Here is a 12,190-nt window from a genome sequence, read left to right on the forward strand (position 1 = left end):
AATAGATTATTACTTAAATATATGAATATAAAATATTGTCTTTTTGTGACATCAAATCTGTTGTTTCATTGTGGTTTCTTCTAAATAATTGAGTTTTCCAGATCCTGGATAAAGAATACTGTGTTGTGTAAGCAGACAAAATATTTTTCATGAGAGAGGACTTTTCCAACTTCTTTAGGTTGGCCACAAAATCTCTCATTTGTCTTAATGTTTTTGCAATGGCTAAACAGAAAGGCAGAAAGGAAAGCTTGGCTTATCTAATGCTGTTGGATTTGCATACTAAGAGACCTGGAGCCCCCGGGGAACCTCAGAAAAGAGTCACAATCAGGAGGAGAATTAAACTGGGAGGACTCCACACGTCCCATTGATCAGTTGACAGGCAACCTGGCAACCCGCCACAAACCTCAACGGTTCTCCAGAGAGGAGAGCCACCAGTGTGGAGCCTGAAAACAAGACGATGACTTGTGGGAAGTGCCAGATTCGCTTAGTTAACTACTGCTAAACGGTCCTTTGGTGGCATCAAATCTTGAAACACAATCAAGACTTTTCAGTCAGTTAGCAGCAAGTAAACAAAATCTCCTGAAAACATTTGTGCTGCTTAAAATGTTTGAGGAAACCATGATATATTTTTTCAGGATTCTTTGATGAAGAGGATTCTTTTTCTATTTTAATAGAAATCTTTTGTAACATTATAAATGTCTTTACTAACGCTGATCAATTTAATGCATCCTCGCTACATAAAAGTATTAATTTCTTACTTTGAATGGTAGTTTATCGTGTGAATAAAATCTGTTCAATTATCTTCAGGGAACTTTCCGCCTGTCAATCATGTATTAGTTGTCAGTTAAAAGTTTGTGCAAAAACAAAATTTTGCTACTGTTGACAGCTGCCACAACACTGAGATGAATTACGGCTGCTTGCCTCCTCAATCTCAGATTTCAACGCATGCTTTAACGCATCTTTGAAGGTGGGGCTTTGGAAAGAGGGGGTGTGTCTAATTCAGTGGATTTTAAAGTTTGCAATTAAATTAGCAGATTTATTGTTAAGAGATGTGAATGCATTATTACTTTTTAAAAATAGTCTTAAAAATAATTTAATTTAATTAAAAAAATCATTGATGCAAATACATGGTGTGTTATATAAATATATGAATATATACATCATATGTTCAGGCAATTTTGAAAAAAAAAAAAAACTTTTTTTTTTCTTTGCAATTAAAAATGTTAAAGGGGTCCTATTATGCTTTTTCACTTTTTGAATTTTAGTCAGTGTGTAGTGTGTATGTTTGGGCATAAAAAAGATCTTCAAAGTTACAAATCTCAAATCACTTATCTGTACATAGTAAATGCAGTTATTATTAAGCGGTTGTTGACATCCTATCTAAAACGTGATTTAGCCAAAAAACAAAACAAAACAACAATAATGTTACCACTGTAATATGTCTTGCAATTTCTGTGCGTGCAAAGATTCTACGCGATCCTCTTGTTCAATATTCTCTGGGTCTGAATCTGGTTCAAATAGATATGGCAATATTGACGCCATCCTTAACTAAACTTGCTGCTTTGGTAAGGGGCAGGGCAGTACTGAAACTCCGTCTAAGCTGTTCGCCAATTACAGCGCACTGGGACAGCTAACCAATCACATCACATTTTGTTTTTCGGAAGGCGGGCCTTCATCAAACCTGGAACTAATCGAGTCGTTTGTGCCAGGATGGGGAGAAAGGTATTGTAATAATGTAATAATGTTTTTCGAACAACCAAGCATGAGAGCATGTTCTAGTACACCCCCAAAACAAATTCAAGACATTGTAAAAGAGCATAATAGGACCCCTTTAAGATTTAGTGTTAAGATATGTGAAGGTACATTTGTAGAATGGTACAAATTTAAGTCTGGAATACGAATGAAATACAAAGAGAAAGACAAAAAAGTCAAAACTAAATTTCTTCAGCACTGAGACTGAGGTGATTCATCTAACTGAAGGAGAGAGGAAAAGAAAAGCAGAGAGTGTGAGTAAGAACCGCTGAAGTGTGAGGGACCGTGGCCTCCAGCTAATCTACAGCCGTCTCCTTTCTGTTTAAATAAACCAAGTTGAAGAGCAGGAGATCCTAACAACTCTCTCCCAACCTCCTTTCTCAGCGAACCATACGCTCGCACTCTTCACGGGCCCATTACTGTCTGATTTAAGAGGAGGTGAGAGAAAGAGGGGTCAAGAGAGAGGCAGAGAGAAAGTCAGTCTGTGTTATGCTGATCAGGCAGACGCATGGCTGAAAGCCGTCTGTCACTATGACAATAGGGTGGCCGACACAGGGCTGGCGCTCTGCCCTCTGCAGCGGGAAGCACGATAACTCACACACGCACAGACACATCCAGCTGTCAGACACAACCAACACACGCCGATGAAGACAGCAGCCGAATGTGAATGACAGAGGGCCACTGGGATTTTAATGAGGGATGCGGCCTCAACCCTGATGTAAGAATGACCCAAGTCTGTCAGATTGTGAAGAGATTCATAAAAGGCCTCATGATAGACCAATTTAGGCTTTATTATTGCTACAAAAATGGGCTATAAACTTCTGGCTCATGATGCCTCTATTAAAAACTCAAAGTTAGTCATGCATATCTGTCTGCGTCATACCAAGCGCAGGGTAAACATGATCAGTTCTACATGGCAAATCTCTCTCTGTACTTGTCATTTTGATAGTACTAGATGCGTGAAAACTTTTTTTTTATCCTCTTCCTTCACTGACACTCTCACACTAATGCAGTCTGTTTGTTTTACTTTAAAGAAGAGAAGAACATACAGCATATGGCAGTTTCCACGAATAGGATATAAAATGGGGTTTGAAACTCTTTAAAAAATTGTTGAAAATATTTTCAACAAATGGTCCAGTGAATGGATGTGCTTAATCTTGTTATTCATTGACCTCACAAGATCAAACTAAATGCTACTAAATATGTAGTTTTATTTGTATTATTTTTTTTTAATATTTTTTTCATTAAATACCTATATAAAATATTATTAAAAAAGTGAGATTATTTACTTAGACCAAATGATATTACTTCTGGAGAGTCACAATTTTAAGGAATTGAGGAAGTCATTTGATTTGTGCCTTGTATTAAAAATACCATATACCAAATACCAAAATTAGTTTTTCCAATTTAGCAGACTTTATGTATACCAGATTAGTATACTAAAAGTACAATTGCAGGGTATTCTTTAAGTACATTTATATGTAAATGCATTTTTCACTAGGGTATGCATTCAGTCAGTAGATTCTAAATTACTTAATTGCTAGGTTGAGCAGCAAAGTGCACAGCAAGATGATGAGAGTGAAAAGACAAAAAGCTGTACAGATTATGTATAGAGGATTGTTTTCTAGTCATTCAGCATATCACCTCATATCTCGTCTTACAGACTCATAAGATACACAGTCAACCAAAAAGAGCAAGAGAGACAAAGACAGGAGTTGTGACAGAAGGAACAGAATCACAAAGGACTTAACTAGGCCCTATTTTGCACTTATATAGCATTTCATTTCACTGATTCATTTCACAAGTGCACATATAAATGTTAATCAAAGTGTTCGCCAATTACAGCGTTTTTAACTATTTCCCACCCTCTTAACAAACCATTAGAATTAATCAGGCTAGTGTTTGCCTACTGTATATTTAAGACTATATGTAAATTATAGGTTAACACAATTTTTATGGGACAACATTTTTATGGGTGGGCCTCCTCTCTCCCGGGTCTAGGACAACATTCCTGGCCGTGCCTCCCTAGCAATGGAATCCTGTTTTCCATGATATATCTCCTTTAAGCATTCAAACACAGATGGCTTCATGGCAGACCATAGGCGGAGTTTCACTTTTATGCGTGGAGGGGCACCCACTGGCAGACGAGCCACGAGCAATTTTTTTTATATGTTCTACATTTCATGTATTTATGTAACACATATTCTACATTAAAAATACATTTAGAATGAACAATACCTGCTGTACAAAGAGTAAAAAAACATAATGCAGAAAAGCCGCCTCTTTTTCCTCTTCTGATACATTTTCAGTCAAATCGTTCTATGTGTAGTTTGAAAAAAGGAATGAGAAAGGTGGAAGAAAGGAGAGTAACTATGGAATGAAACTATGGACACAGATGGATAGTTTTCTCTCTCCTCAGGCAAGAACAAGGAGTAATAATGTGAACAGAAATATATAAGTTAATAACCCATGAGACGAAACAAGCCTATAGGTTTTCACACATATACACATTCCCAGGGGCACAAGCTTCACTTTCTCATAATGACCTCATACCTGGATCATTTAACATCAACCTCACATTTCCTCTCAGGGAATAATAATTAGATTGGCTGATTAAACACCAGTAATAATGGCTAGACAACTGCAAGATCCTTTAAAGACTCTGACATTTATCTCACACAAAACATTGATGAACCATGTTCCATCAGAGACACAGCGTTTTTCCCCAATGACTGTCGCAACCCTGAGGACATTTTCCCATTCCACAGCCTGTTTCTTGAACATTCCCATCCTTCTGCTCTACCCTGCCCCCTGGATGTAGCACCAGGGTGTAAATCAACCGCCCCGGCTGTACAGACAGCCGCTCATGAAGAGCAGGTCTCATCATGCACACTGTGACCCGTGAGGTCCAGGAATAAGGGCTAATTTATTACACCTACACCGAACTATGGATCATGAATCATGTCATGTGATATATGTTAGTAGAGCCAGACTTTCATCACATCACTGGCATCAGTCTCCATCTCTCTCTCGGGTTGCTTTGGCACACAAAATCTTCATCAGCATCAGTTCAATTTACTCACCCTCAGGCCATCCAAGATCACTTGCTTACCAATGAATCCCCTTCAGTGAATGGGTGCCGTCAGAATGAGGGTCCAAACAATAATCACAATAATCAACTCAAATCCAGTCCATCAATTATCGTCTTGTGAAGTGATAAGCTGCAAAGCTGCATCCAGGAAGCGTTGTGACAGTTTAAAGTTAAAACGCCATAATAATGTATATCTTATAAACATGCAGCATTTTACTTCACAAGACATTAATTGGACTGGAGTTGTGTGGATTATTGTAATGTTTTAATCAGCTCTTTGGACTCTCATTCTGACGGCACCCATTCACTGGTGAGCAAGAGATGTAATGCTAAATTTCTCCACCTTTAAGACTCCATGAAATAAGGCCGATAGCCAATCATGATTTGATAGTTAAAATCCTTCTAAAAGTCAACGTAACTAAATTTTGATTTCATGGAGTTTTAAGAATGGAAAGCTTTGTATTATTCTGATGTTCAATATAATGAATAAAGACTGTATGACTTACCTGTAGCAGGGGACAGGAACACAGGAACAGCAACATTGAGGGAGAGAGAAGAGACAAAAGAGACTCGTTAGCCAAGTAAATGAAATTAAGAAAAAAACCTGATTTATCAATTAATTCTACATACAACAATGTGTCTTCCTTGTGTTATTTGAACGCACATATTGTTCTCTCATGCTAATTAGTGAGCACCCTTTTAAACCATTCTGGTTATCGTTATCTCATAAAATGCCTTATGTCTACATAGTGCGTGCATAATATGTAATCATTTAGGCCCTAACCTGCTATTAACATTCGTCTCAAGTGATCCGAAGATAAGTAGTCACCAGAAACAAAACATTGTTTACACCTGTTATTACAATGCATCTTGGACACTGGATTTTGTCAGAGGAAGGGTCTCTTAATTTGCGACTACAAAATTAATAAACTCTTTAAAAATGTATACTCTTATTAATTTTGTCTGCCACAATTATGTCTTCATTTTATTTAACTGTGGCAGCCCTTCAAATTACATCAGTCAGAAGTCAGAATAGCTTTATTCACAGTGGCAAAATAATTAAAATAAAATAATAAAATCAATATAACAATTAAAAAAAAAAAAAAAAGTTTCATGTCAGTTATAGCTGATTATACTAGATTTATAATTAATCTTGTGGCAATTCTGTTTTATTTATTCCTGCAGAATTTTAAAAGCAAATTAAATTTGAGAAAATCTAACACTTTTTTGGAGACCCAGCAACACTGCCAGAACGCTCATGCGTGTGTGAGGAAAACACAGGGAATGCTGGAGAATCATCAGAATCAGAATCAGGAGCTTTATTGCCAAGTATGTTTGCACATACAAGGAATTTGTTATAGTGTCACAAGCTTCCAGTACACGGAGACAACAACAACACACAGATAATAAAATAAGATGTGAATAAAATACACATGCATAAATATAAACCACAAAAAAATAATAAATTGTATGTTCAGGTGTGCTATAGATAGAATAGGAATAGAATAAAATAAAATAAAGTTGTGGGGATGTACTAGGATTTAGGGTGATAAATAAGTATAAGGTTATTGCACATACTTTAATTGCACAATGGGAGAACATTAACTGTTCATGAGGTAGATTGCCTGGGGAAACAAACTGTTATTGTGCCTGGCTGTCCTGGTATTCGGTGCTCTGTAACGCCGACCAGATGGCAAAAGTTCAAAAAGGAGATGGCTTGGATGTGATGGATTCAGAGTGATTTTCTGAGCCCTTTTCCTCACTCTGGATGTATACAGTTCTTGGAGGGTAGGCAGCGGAGGAGCACCAATAATCTGTTCTCTGTAGTCTTCTGATGTCTGATTTTGTAGCTGAACCAAACCAGACAGTTATTGAAGTGCACAGAACAGACTCGATGACGGCTGAGTAGAACTGCATCAGCAGCTCTACTGAGGGGTATCTATCCTGTGTGTGTGTGTTTTAAGGATGAATGAGTAAAACCTCTAGATGTGGAATGCAGTTGAATTACCACACAAAAGACTCTTCATACCCCTCCACAGCTGCCCGCCAATTCTGCCAAACAGTTGTCTAAAAAAAGGCCTGTATAGGTCTGGAAAACAAACTTCACTAACATATCTCCCCAAACAGAAACAATTTTTCGATTGTTAGCAAAGGTCTGATAAGCTAAACCTTTTTGGTCATTTTGTATTGCCCCAGAGATAACAGTGGCACCTAATCAGTACTTCACAGAAATGCACTGTGAGGCCTCAGCTGTCAATCAAGAGTCAGGGGAGGAGTCATAGACAAAGAAGAGGTGGAGTCAGCGACTCAGTGAGGTGCACAAATCCACTTCTGCAGGGCAGCATGAAGAATTGTATACATATTTTAAATGACATATTGTAATATACTGTAATATATTACAAAATGGCTGCAAAAGAGACAATAATAATAAAGAAAAAAAGATTTTAAAAAATCTAGCAAAAATAAAAAAACAAAGCCAATTTGGGCACAATAAAATCAAAAGCAATATATAAAACAATATAATTGCAATATATACAACTATAATGCATAATATATAATAATATGACACAGACAGATACTTTTACTTTAATACAAATACAAATTTTCTTTGAAAAAAATAAATCACTCTTAACACACAGCCTAAGTACTCAGTCAAGTTATGAGCCATAGTAAACAAAACAAGCACAAGCTCTCATTCTCATTCCCTCACTGGCTGTACCTGAGTAAGGGCTTCTCCTCTTCCTGTAGCCCCAGAAACTGATCTCTTTGACAGGCATGACCGTGTCCGTTTATCCTCCCTGAGCTCCACAAACACTGCTGCTCCCAACACACACATACACACACACCTCCTCCACACCACGGCACAAGTGCTCTAAACGCACACTCACCCCAATGTAAAGGGCTTGCCTTGCACAGGGATAGGAGTTGGGGGGTTCACAGAAGCCCGACCGCAGTGACCCCTGCCAGGCAGGTTGCCAGGGAGATGCCGCACCATCTGAAGAGGCTCGCGGTTGCTAGGCGAGCACTGCTTAAACGTCCTACAACGGCTGAAGAGGGTGATAGAGCTCATAATGTAATTTGCCTCAAACAAACCAACAAAAGAAAATCTGGTCATTTGGAGAGGCTCCTTCAGAGAGACGCATGGGGACACTTGGCTCTCAAAAATGGCTAATTGCAGGGATAGAGGAATTAATATGGATACAGGAAAGTATAACGAAAGGTTCTGTTTCATCAATTATTGGGGTTTGTGGGTCACACCAGATCAGACACCTGACCACACACTCTTAAAAATAAAGGTTCCAAAAGTGGGTTTTGCAATGGAAGAATCATTTTTGGCTCCACAAAGAACCCTTCGTGGAACAGTTCTTAAATCTATTTCTTAGAATATCTATTTTATCTATTATCTGTTTTACTAACTGTCTGTATTGTCTTTATTTGACAGGTGGGGAAGCAACAAGAAGGGACAGGAAGAGAGAGGCAGAACAGGAGTGGGAAATTATCAAGGCTAGACTCGAAACCAGGTACCATGGATATGTGTATTTACATTGCTTTGATGAAGATACATTTTTATTCACCGCTTGCAAGCAATATCCTGAATTAATGATTTCCCCCCCAAACAATATCATCAGTGTAGCCATATTTAGTCCGAAAAATCTTTTGAGTTGCATTGCTATTTGTTATGCCTATGAGAGATTGACACTGAGTGCTGTACGATGTTTAAAGCAGAGACACAAATTGCGTAATCTAAAAGTGTTAGCACATGCTGGATGGCACCAGCTCTCACACAGTCCTGAGTGCCTGTGGTCTCATTATGGCCAACGGCAGCATGGGAAGTCTCCACATCTCATCCCATCAAAGCACTTCCACTACCCACAAAGCAAAAAGGGATTCCACTGTGAGATCATTTGTTTATGATTTTACTACTGATGACTCTGCCATGAGGCTGCTTGGGAAAATGCACAAAAGACAAAAGTTTATACACACATAGTTGACAAATAAGTCACACAAACTCCATGAAGTTTATACAATTCAAATTTGTGAGCCAATATTATTTTGCTTGTTAAGTATAACTGTTTAATGTTGCCAGATTTTGACAGAAAAGAACCTTTGCAAATTAGGATGTGCAATATATCAGCACAATGTCAATTATCAAACAAAATCAGATATTTTTAATTCAGCATATTGGTTGATATGGGAAATGCATGCTCATTTCCTCTATTTTTTTTTTTTTACATATAGTGTCTGTGGGCCAAGGTTATTTTCGTAAACGAAAACTAAAACTAAGACTAAAATGATTGATGAAAAAACAATTTCGTAAACAGAAATAAAATAAAAACGTCAAAATAATTGAAAAACTAAAATGAAACTAAACTAACAACAGTTATTGAAAAACTAACTGAAATAAAATAATAATGATCAAAAATAAATAATCGTTTTCGTAATCATTACGTTCTCACCCTTTGGCGGAAAAATATACGAGCTGTGTGGAGGTTTAGGGAAATAGCCTAGCTGTATGGCGCGTCACGCATATGGGGTTACCTGACGGAGAGACGCAAAGCAGTTTAAAGCCTGCACGGGTCCTGTTTGGTAAACGTGCACCAGCAGTACTTAACAGAACACCCGACCCATTATCTGACAGCAGCACTAATTTAATTCTGTACCAGACGAGAACCGTTTGATATAAAGACCGCGAGTCGCGACCCGAACCGCACTCGCATTAAATCTATTACATCAGGTAAGCAAGATTATTTATTTTATCATGTAACACAAGCAATCAAACCATCATTAGGCATTCTAAGTTGGTGATTTGAAGAAAAAGACATGCAGCGCAACATGATAATTTAGAGAAAAAAAGATGAGAACGTGCATCCTTTCTGTAAACAACACAAAACTTTTGCCTAGCATCTTGTGATCACTCTGCCAGGCTTTTGAACAAATGTCCACTGGCTAAATCACATCACACACAAGCTTATAATTCTTCATAAATGAAAAGAACATTCAAATACAAGCCTTTACGGTTAAATGTGATTGCCGTTATTATTGAATTTCATTAGTCCTAGTTTTAATTGATGCACGGCTGCTCACAGAAAAGTGAGCAAGTCAAGTCAAGTCAAGTCTGCTTTATTGTCAATTCTTCCACATGTACAGCACATACACACAGAGAATCGAAATTGCGTTACTCTCAGACCCTTGGTGCATACAGATAACAATAACAGTAGAACATAAATACAGATAGATACAGATTTAAATATAAAATACAACTATACAATTATACAAATAAGGTAAAATGTAAAAAAATATATAAAGCAACACAAGGCGCATGGCAGATAGAGCGCAAACGAGTGAAGTAAACAACAGTGCAGATATAACGATTGTAGTGCAAGACACCACAGTTACAATATCATGATTATGGTTAAATAAGAAAAGACATATAACCAAATCAGGCTACATTTATTTTCATACTAAATATCTCTACACAAATCATTGGATATGACATTAAGCGCGACTTGTGTAGATTAATTTAGTAAAAAAAAGAATTTAAAAATTCAAAACTATAATAACCTTGCTGTGGGCCAAACATCCACACTACAAAACATTTTCATTGTGTCCATTGCAAAGCTGAATCTAAATTTTGCTAAACATTAAAAATGATTTGTGGAATTTAATGTTGCGTGTACAACATTATTATCTCACTACAACAATCCCAGATCCCGCAAACCTTCAGGCACACCTAACAGATTCATGACTCCTCTACATGCATGTCAAGCATAACATGCATTCAGAGATATTAAACCGATGCCAATGAAATATTAAACCGAAGCGAGAGATGGGAACTATCTGTATGTTAATGAATGAACTACAGTTAATAGGTCAAGTGTAATTTACATGTCATAGATGGGACGGGGCCAAACAACTGTTTCTCGACCTACTGAGTACACAAACTACGTATTTAGCATTGGCATCAGTGGTGACATGAGACTCTCAGACGCTGGTGTGTGTTTGTGCGTGAGTGTGTGTGTGTGTGTGTGTGTGTGTGTGACTGAGATCTCAAGAGGATCAGTGACATGTCTGACCCTATGGCTGCCACTCCTTTTTTTGCACAAAGGAATTCAGTGTGATAAAAAAAATGGGAAGACGAATGAAAGATGCACAGAGAAGTGCAGACAGTGAGTGAGCCATTTTTAAACTAACCAGCACCAAACTCACACTTCTTCTCCACATTTTAAAGCAGAGTGTAATTTCAAGCGTTTGGAGAGTTTAGGGTGTGGGCTTGAAGGGTATAAATATAGACCCACTCCAACTCCAGCACTGGGCCACTCTGACCTGCCCAGCCCACATCAGTCCTGGGTCAACCTTGAGCGCAGAGAATATAGTGTGGAAGTGTCTCAAATTAGCTTATTGCTCCCTGTATACCTCACATCCTTAATGCCACTGAATGACTAGCTATTTATAGATAGATTACAGAAAGGAAGTGAGTGTACAGAATGAGTCTGGGACAGAGGTGAGAGATCAATAGCATTTATGAAATATGATGGGAGCCCAGAGAGTAACTGATGTGGGCTGGGTCCCTATCCTCCAAGACCGATTTAAAGACAACTGACTGGCTGATTAACTCTATTGCTCTTTGAATCTTTTGCGCTTAGTGAATGTCACTGAGTGTGATAATATATGTTTATGCTCAATAATCTGATAACATGTATTTGAACTAAAACCAATCATTACATAATTTTATCATTTTACAAAATGAAAACTTTTTTTTTTTAAAAATGAAAACTTTTTTTTTTTAATTACAGCTTGATTTTAAAAGAAATGCAATAAAAAAAGTGTACAAATGGTATTTACCTTTATTTCCCACATCAAATTTCTCATATTTCACTGTTGTAAGTTTTGAAAAACAAAAATAGGAGCAAAATTGTTAGGTGTGAAAAAAAAAAGTGGTCGACCAATATTGGTTTTTTGACAGCCGATGCCGATATCTTGGAAAGCAGGGTGGCTGATGGCCGATATAATTTTATGTATTTTAATTAATATTTAAGAAATTTGAAATCATTTGAAAATTGGTTGAAAAATAAATGTGTTAAATAAACATACTTTAGATGACAAAGTATTTTCACATATAAATAAATATTTAATAAAAATATAATTAAAAAGGAAGTAAACACTGTAACCAACAGGGCACTCAGTATTCTGGGAAGTTTGTGTGCATTAATCATATTTTTTCAAATAAAGCCAAGGTAACACTCATTTTACATACAGCACACAGTGAAAATGACATGAATATGACAGTGGGAAAATGCATAAAGCGCAGCATAATTTAAAATCACGAGTTTAAAGTTTGTCGATCGC

Source organism: Sinocyclocheilus grahami, unplaced genomic scaffold (assembly GCF_001515645.1).
Source record: "Sinocyclocheilus grahami isolate Dianchi unplaced genomic scaffold, SAMN03320097.WGS_v1.1 scaffold15.1, whole genome shotgun sequence".
In the NCBI taxonomy this organism is placed as follows: domain Eukaryota; kingdom Metazoa; phylum Chordata; class Actinopteri; order Cypriniformes; family Cyprinidae; genus Sinocyclocheilus; species Sinocyclocheilus grahami.